The sequence below is a fragment of the Rhagoletis pomonella genome, unplaced genomic scaffold, assembly GCF_013731165.1.
Source record: "Rhagoletis pomonella isolate Grant_MI unplaced genomic scaffold, Rhpom_1.0 Rhpom_scaffold_00008, whole genome shotgun sequence".
Classification (NCBI taxonomy): Eukaryota; Metazoa; Arthropoda; class Insecta; order Diptera; family Tephritidae; genus Rhagoletis; species Rhagoletis pomonella.
In genome coordinates, this window is record NW_023458562.1 from 2,979,517 (window position 1) to 2,987,967 (window position 8,451).

An 8,451-nucleotide genomic window follows, 5' to 3' on the forward strand; every position below is an offset into this window, starting at 1 on the left:
TTTCCCTTACTCATTACATTGTTAGTATTGTAAATATGTATGTTTTTATTTTCTCTGTAAACTTGCTGTTCAATAATCGTGCAAGTAAGCATGATAAAAATATAGTAAGGTAGAACCGCTGAGAGTTACTTTTAAAATTCTTGACATTTCCAAACATTTTAATTTTTAAATTTACTCACAAACTCACACACACATTTTCATTTTCAATCTCAAGCAACAACAATTTCGAACAATTTCGATTTTTTATTTTCAATTTTATATGATTTTAAAATGCTGGCAAACTTCAAAAAAAAATCATGGCCGACAAAATGAGAGAACGGTTCTACCTTGCTATTTTTTTTATCATGAAAGTAAGTATGTATGTATTTTAGGTATACATACATATATACCTGGACATTAAAGTGGTCCAAAAATGTATGTAAAAAAAATAAGGTCGGATTTTTAATGCCGGCACCCCCTAGGATTGTTCTATATCGAAAGAAATATACACCTATTTTTTTATTTTGAAATCAAAAAATATTTAGGCGGTGCTCAAAGCGCTCAAAGTTTTCCATGTATTTTATATGGAGAAAAAACCATTTTTCGTAGAAATGGTATAAAACTCTTAAAAATCAATATTTTTCGATCGGAAAACTTTTCTTATCTTCATGAGATTCCCAGTAATAATACGCAATTGTCTCTTTAACCATTTTTTCATAGTAACTGTATTTTATAGGTCCTCGAAAACCCTAGAAAATGCAATGGAAAAATCTTTAATCATAAAAAATGGTTAAATAAACAATTGGATATTAATACTGGAAGTCTCCTGAAGAGAACCACAGTTTTCCGATTGAAAAATATTGATTTTTAAGAGTTTTATACCATTTCTACGAAAAATGGTTTTTTCTCCATATAAAATACATGGAAAACTTTGAGCGCTTTGAGCACCATCTAAATATTTTTTGATTTCAAAATAAAAAAGTAGGGGTATATTTCTTTCGATATAGAACAATCCTAGGGGGTGCCGGCATTAAAATTTCAACTTAATTTTTTTGGACCACTCTACTAGACATATACCTACGCATATATTTCCTATCTATTCAACTGTATGTGTAGGTTTATTTTATGGCCCGAAAAGACTCACCCTCCGATGCAGCAGGCCTTAGTAGGTTGGCACTGCTGTTGTTGTAACTGGTGGTTGTTGGTGTTGTTGCTGTCGCCGGTTTGCGGTACGTGGATGCCGCGCTGTCGCGGTTAAGGCCACGCTCTGGCGGTGCTGCTGCTGCTGTTGTTGGTGCGCTACTCCGGCACGCGGATATCGCGCTGTCGTGGATAAGGTCGCACTCGGGCGGTGCTGTTGCTACTGCCGCGTGGCGGTGCGATTATGACCGCGCTCTTGTTGTTAGTGGTTAGCGGTACTGGATACCGCGATGCGGCGGTGAAGACCGCGCTCTAGCGCTACTGTTGCTCCCGTCGCTGGTTTGCGGTACGTGGATGCCGCGCTGTCGCGGTTAAGGCCGCGATCTGGCGGTGCTGCTGCTGCTGTTGTTGGTGCGCTACTCCAGCACGCGGATATAGCGCTGTCGTGGTTAAGGTCGCGCTCGGGCGCTACTGTTGCTCTTGTCGCTGGTTGGCGGCACTGGATATCGCGATGCGGCGGTAAAGGCCGCGCTCTGGCGGGGCTGCTGCTACTGCCGCGCTTCGGTTGCGGTTATAGCCGCGCTCTGGCTGTTGCTGTTGCCGCTACTCCGGCAATTGAATACCGCGCGGTGGTGGTCAAGACCGCGCTCTGGCGCTACTGTTGCTCCGCCGCTGGTTGGCGGCACTGGATACCGCGATGCGGCGGTGAAGACCGCGCTCTGGCGGTGCTGCTGCTATTGCCGCGCGGCGGTGCGATTATGACCGTGCTCTTGATGTTGGTGGTTAGCGGTTTCGTATTACTGCGCTATGCCTCCAGATAGTTGATTGTTGCTTAGAGGTTGCTTGGGTTGCCACCCAGAAACTCGCTTCAGATCTCCTCACATGTATTGTGCTTAAATCTGTGAAAAGCAGATAGAATAATTCTCTAGAAATAGATATCTATGTTGTTAAGGCATTCCTGGTGTATCAAACGTGACAAGGCAAAAAAAGAAAGTGGTAAGTTATTACAAAAATACGTACATGTGGAGAAGTCACATCAAGATATCTATTTCTTAACGTGTGGATTAAATAAGGTTCCCATCAAACCATTAGCGTTCATTTTACTTACGAACTATGTGTTTCCAATGGTGTTCTTTTGTTTGTTTCCAAACAGAATAATGGCATCAGAGCCTAAAATGGACTTTAACATTCTATTAGCTACCTATGAGAAAAGCGCCATGAACTAAATATTTATAGTTCATCTCAAATTGGTAACCTAGTCCAATAACTCAGTGAAGCGGGTGTCATCGTTTTCCAACCCATCGCTCTTGGAAATTGTCAATTTTCTATGTAAATTATATACTTGTCAGCTTAATGGTTAAAGAAAAATTACTAGAAGTTTGAGCAAAACGAATTGAAACGTCCTACCCGTCACTTTGGAATGTCCCCATAAGTTGGTTTTGATCAAATATTGTAGTTACCAATAAGTAACAACATAAATGACCAGGTCATAAATGCACAATTTTTGTTTGACTAATAACGCTTATTACCACGAACGAATAGTTGATCTTAATAAGGTATACGAATAACCGTAGCTTTGCAACTACTCGAATAATCAAAGGGAACTAACTATTCGAACAATTTCAAGAGCCATAGTATCTACCCACGTGCACTTGAATTTTTCCTTATGGACTTAGGAAGGAGTAAAAGTCAATCCTCATCTTAAATGAGGGAAAGAAATCACTTGTGAACGTGCACAAGTCAGAGTAAGGTGAACTTAGGACCACCAATTCTCCTTAGCTAGCGCGATAGCCTTTTTTCTTTTTCACTCACCTGGGCTTCCCTTCGCTGCTTCCTCTATGCCGCTGCACTTTTCGGGTGGATGTCTTTCTTCTTACTGCTTTCCACTGGTTAATCCGCGAAACGCACGCACAAATCCTCTGGCGTCTGGGGTTTCACTCTATTCAATTTAAGCTCTTTTTTTTATTGGTTTTCTCACTTTAAAATTTTTATGCACGCTGATCGTCACCATGATACAATAATTTTTAGAAGATAGTTTCACTTCTTCTTCTTATCCGCCATGTTAGCTATCTGACAGAAAACGTGTTTCGTATTTTTTGTTGTACCAACTTTTTCAAAAACAAAAATCCAGCTTTTGACGTTGGAAAAATAAAACAATGAAAAGCCAAACATATAAGTAGAGAAATTTTCGAATATTTTGTAATAATTTTCTTAAAAAAAAATTAACTGCTGCTTTCGTGGATATTGCAACACACGGAATAGATGTAAGGACACAGCTATAAGAGCCACCGCACACCACAGACTTTATCGGCCGCCTATTTAAATGTTAGGGCTCGCTTGAAATATGTACATGAAGATGTATGGAGGTGCGCACATTACACCAGCTTAATCGCTCTGACCAATAAGTTGTGGTGCAATGGAAAGACTAGCGCGCACGTCTAAATTGGCGGCCGATAAAGTCCGTGGTGTGCGATGGATCTAATCCATTATAAACAAGAAATATTGCTGTTATATTTTCATTTTTATGATTTTTATTCATGTGATTAGCAGTGGCAAAAATGTATGTATAAAATACGTATATTTATATTAAAGATTAAGTGATCAGTTATGAAACATATAAATCTTTACATGTTCTGTTAAAAAATATCTAAAATAACAAGCGATAATCCCCAAGTTCTATATCGTAGCAGTGGCCACATTGCGTGTTTGTCACAGACACGGTTTATGTCAAAAATTTTGAAGTGAAACTACCTTATAAAAATTATTGTATCATGATCGTCACCATGATAAAAATATAGTAAGATAGAACCGCTGAGAGTCACTTTTAAAATTCTTGACGTTTCCAAACAATTTAATTTTTAAATTTACTCACAAACTCACACACACATTTTCATTTTCAATCTCAAGCAACAACAATTTCGAACAATTTCAATTTTTTATTTTCACTTTTATATGATTTTAAAATGTTGGCAAACTTTAAAAATAATCATGGCCAACAAATTGAGAGAACGGTTCTACCTTGCTATGTTTTTATCATGATCGTCACTACTTTAGTTCGTATGTCAAAAATCGAATGCCCGATTGCAGAGTTGCCAGTGGGTTTTATAATCTTGCACTGCGGGAATATTCCATTTGGAAGAATAACGGGCACTGCGCCATTTGAACTAGTTCCGTTACTCTTCCAAATGGAATTTGCCGCAGTGCAAGGAGGAATATCAAAAAAATCCGTGGTTGCCGTGACTCCTCTGCAAGTAGTTTTCCCGCACTTAACCGCAAAAAAAAATCTTTGAAAATTGCTAGTTAACATATTTGACAGTTTCGTGGTGAATACAAACGTCAGAATTTTATCTAGCTCATGTGCTAGGTTAAATTTTGACAGCCTCTAAGTGTAATCAGCCTTATCATGAGTTTCATATTTTTCCGAACCGGTTCACTTTTCAACTTTTGGTTTCCATGTATTTACTATTGGCGGATGAACAATTTTCGGGCGAAACTCAGGATAAGGCTGAATAAAAAATTAAAATCGAAATGGAATGGATAAAAGAAAAGAACGTACGTTACTTGCAAGTTATAAAATAGATGTAAATTTAACAATTTCAGCAACACCCAAATTAGAGCTTCTGCACGAGCGTTTGTGTGGTTTTTCCTAACTGTCAAAATTTTTCTTTGCGGTCGGCCCAGCAAAACTCAATTGCCGCCAGAATGTTTTAGTATAAGGTATCGCTTCTTAGTAAAATGCACCATTGGATTTCGAAGTAAGAAAAATATGACAGTTTACAAAAAAGTAGGCAAACAGACCTGCAGGAACTAGTGACAATCAGCGACAACTGTCCGCAAGGAACACAGCTATCGTCAAAATGGCAGACCTTTCATGCGGTTTTAGCGTTGCCGTACGCTCTAGAAAAATATGAGATGGTGAAATTTCTGACATGCTACCGGGTGCGCTATACACCGAAGAATAATGTATTTATATTTTGTGCGGCGAACAGTAACCCATAACAACATATTTATATCACTAATATTTCAGTAAGGATGGAATACGACCAAAAAATAAAAAATTACTGAAAAACGTTTTTGAGTGCGTTGCGGAAGCCGTCGCAATGGATTCGGAAGATTGCGATAAGGCTGACGTGCTAACAAGTTCTACGTAGGATTTTAGTCACTAAATTCAATACTAAATAGGAAGTTATTTTGCAGGACTATTTGGTATGTGCCAAAAAATAATATCTACGCCTGTACCGAAGAAACGAAAGGCGATGTGGGTAAAGGTATGGACGGAAAAAAAGCCGAGTATGAAACTTTCGTATTCTTAACAAAAGATCTATTGCTCCATGACACATGGGGCTACAAAAACATTTGCGGATGACCGAATCGTAGTTTAATCCTCTGCTTTCATACACAGAGCAAGATTTGGTGAAGCAGGATACGCAAATGCGAAATGCAATTACGCCTGCATAAAAGCTAAGTTTGACGTTGCGATTTCTTGCCACTGGTAAACTATAATAGGGCATCATGATCCCTTAGTATGTAAGTATTTAATATCCATATAAGCGAATCACTTTTACAGGAGAAATATATCAAAGCTTAAGTTTTTATTCGAAATTGTCAAAATCGGCAATAAGTGGCATAATCCCGGTAGTGTGTGACTCTATTTGGTGTACACTAAAAGGCTTATATATGAAGGTATCAATTTTAATAAAATATTTTCGTATGTATCCCAGAATCAATTTTTGTATACTTTGTTTCCCAACAGTCCTTCTGAATGGGAGTCCAAAGCATACGAATTTCCTATTAAATGGCAATTCCCAAATAGCATCGGTGCTTTCGATGGCAAGCACATCAACTTTCGACCGCGTCGCAAAGATGGATCATTCTACCATAATTATAAAGGAACGAACAGAATTGTTTTATTAGTGCTCTTCGATGCGAACTGTACATTCATTTTTGTCGACATCGGATGCAATGGGCGCAATAACGATACGGGAGTATTGTCGAAGCAGAACTGGATGCATTAGCTATATAAACAAGATAAAAATTTAAATATGAAATGTATTTGAATACAAACAAGCATGTACATATACATATTTACATATATTATATTTAATTAATTAATTAATTAATCCTAACGGCTTTTTACCCTCCATTCCCGCCCAACCGACACGAGGGGCGCAGTCCGCATGACGTACGGAACTATTTTTTTGTGTTTTTTGGTGCCGAGTAGTGTAAAGAGGAGTTTGTTAAATGTCGATATCTAAGGCTATTCAGCTACAGAATCAAATTCATCAGCTGATTGGATATGCTAAAGATAGTATTTCAATTATTGAGAGTGGAAATGATAGTTTTCTTTACGGTAAAAACCCAGTTCGATATATCAAACGTGCTGGAATGAGAGTTAAAATCTTGACAAGAGGTCGAAAGTGTCTTGACACTCGAGAGGGAACATTAAAATTTACCTCAGCCATGAGGACCGGGCTATTAATCAAGCCCGTCATTAATTTTACGAAAAATATTACACCTAGCATTTCTCTACGACTTGCGAGTGTAGGCAAATTTATGAGCTTTAGACGACTTGTGTAATATATATTTACTTTTCGCTCTACTTACCTTTCTCGCTTTTACTTCTTCATGCTTATCATCTCCTATACTTGTATATACTTACATTTGCACATTTACTGTCACTACATAAGTTGCGTTCGATAACAAAATTAGCCAACACCAGCCAACAATCAAAATCAAGAGAGTAAGCGAAAATTCTCTCCCAAAGAGATGAAAAAGCAAAAAAGTAAACGAACAGGAAATTAGCCATTACTTGCAAAAACCGGAAGAAGAAGACACACCAGCTGACTTTGTTTATGTTTTATTTGTAAACAAACTGAAATTCATGTTGCCTCCATAGAAGAACAAAGGAAAGTGAACGTTCAATGTTCGTCAGGAACATTTCTAGAAGCAACAAGTAAGAAAGTCTAAGTTCGGGCGGGGCCGAACATTAAATACCCGGCGCAAGTATTAAATATATGTTTTTTCACCCTTCCGAAACTTTCCGCTAGATGGTAAGCCGAGGTGTATCAATTTTGAGTAAATTAGCGTCCTTCAATTTCGAAATATTGAAGTTTCAAGCATTTCTTAAATTTACCGTTATATGAGAATCGGCCGTTATTTTAGTCCGATTTCAATAATTTTCAACGTTTTGCTTACACGTGGCAAGTACAATAACCATACCGAGTTTGGTACAAATTGGTAGAACGGTTACCGGTATACTTATATGTGATCATAAGTGGGCGGTGCCACGCCCATTTTCCAAAATTTTACCATAAACGTATTTCTTGGTAAAGAATTGTTGCAAGCATCAATTTTGAATAAATTAGCTTCAATATTTAATGATTTATCGAAGATTTTGTATTTCTCTAAATTACCGTTATATGGGATGTGGGCGTGGTTATTGTCCGCTTTTAAAAGGTTTCGGCGGTTTTTTATGCTGTACCAATGCCAACAACTGTGCCAAGTTTGGAAGAAATTGGTGCAGCGGTTACCAAGATATACACATGTAACCATAAGTGGGCGTGGCTACGCCCATTTTCCAAAAATTTATAATATTCTTATTTTTCGTCTAAAACTTATTATAAATATCAATTTTGAGTGAATAATCTCCAGTAGTTACTAAAATATCGCAGTTTTCGTATTTCTGGAAATTACCGTTATATGGGAAGTGGGCGTGGTTAAAGTCCGATTTCGCCCATTTTCAATACCAACCTACCTTGGATTAAGGGAAACCTACATACCAAATTTCGTCGAGATATCTCAATTTTTGCTCGAGTTATCGTGTACACGGACGGACGGACAGACGGACAGACGGACGGACAGACAGACATGGCTTAATCGATTTCTTTTTTCATCCTGATCATTTATGTATACATTTGTCTATATCTATCTCGATTCGTTTTGGCTGTTACAAACAACCGTTATGTGAACAAAATTAATATACCCTTGTGCACAAGTGCGCTCGGGTATAAAAACTAGTTGGCGCTATCATAAAGTCACATAGCAGGCACCCAAAAAGCATATAAATACCAAAACTCGGAAAATGCAATTTTGTTTGTTTACAAAAATTGCAACCATATGTTTTGTGATCATATGTTTTCGTGTTGGATAATTTTTGCTGACTAAAATTTTGCCAGTACAAAATGAACGCTTCTCTTGCATCAAAATGAACGCTTGCTCTCTCAATTTATGTGTGTTGGATAATTTTTTGTCGTTATCGAACGCCAAGAATGATAGAATACAAGATTGCGCCGATCAGAGAGGATTTTTGAGAATAACTTTTGTGTGACGTCA

General features: G+C 37.9%; 1 long non-coding RNA gene across 1 annotated transcript; it reads right to left on the minus strand.

The window, feature by feature from the left end:
• Nucleotides 1-1,096: 1,096 nt before the first annotated feature.
• Nucleotides 1,097-3,137, minus strand: LOC118745101. The gene is made up of 2 exons (XR_004993607.1): nucleotides 2,932-3,137; nucleotides 1,097-2,018 (listed from the first exon to the last, which is right to left on the minus strand). It is a non-coding gene; the product is annotated as an uncharacterized LOC118745101 (long non-coding RNA).
• Nucleotides 3,138-8,451: the final 5,314 nt, after the last annotated feature.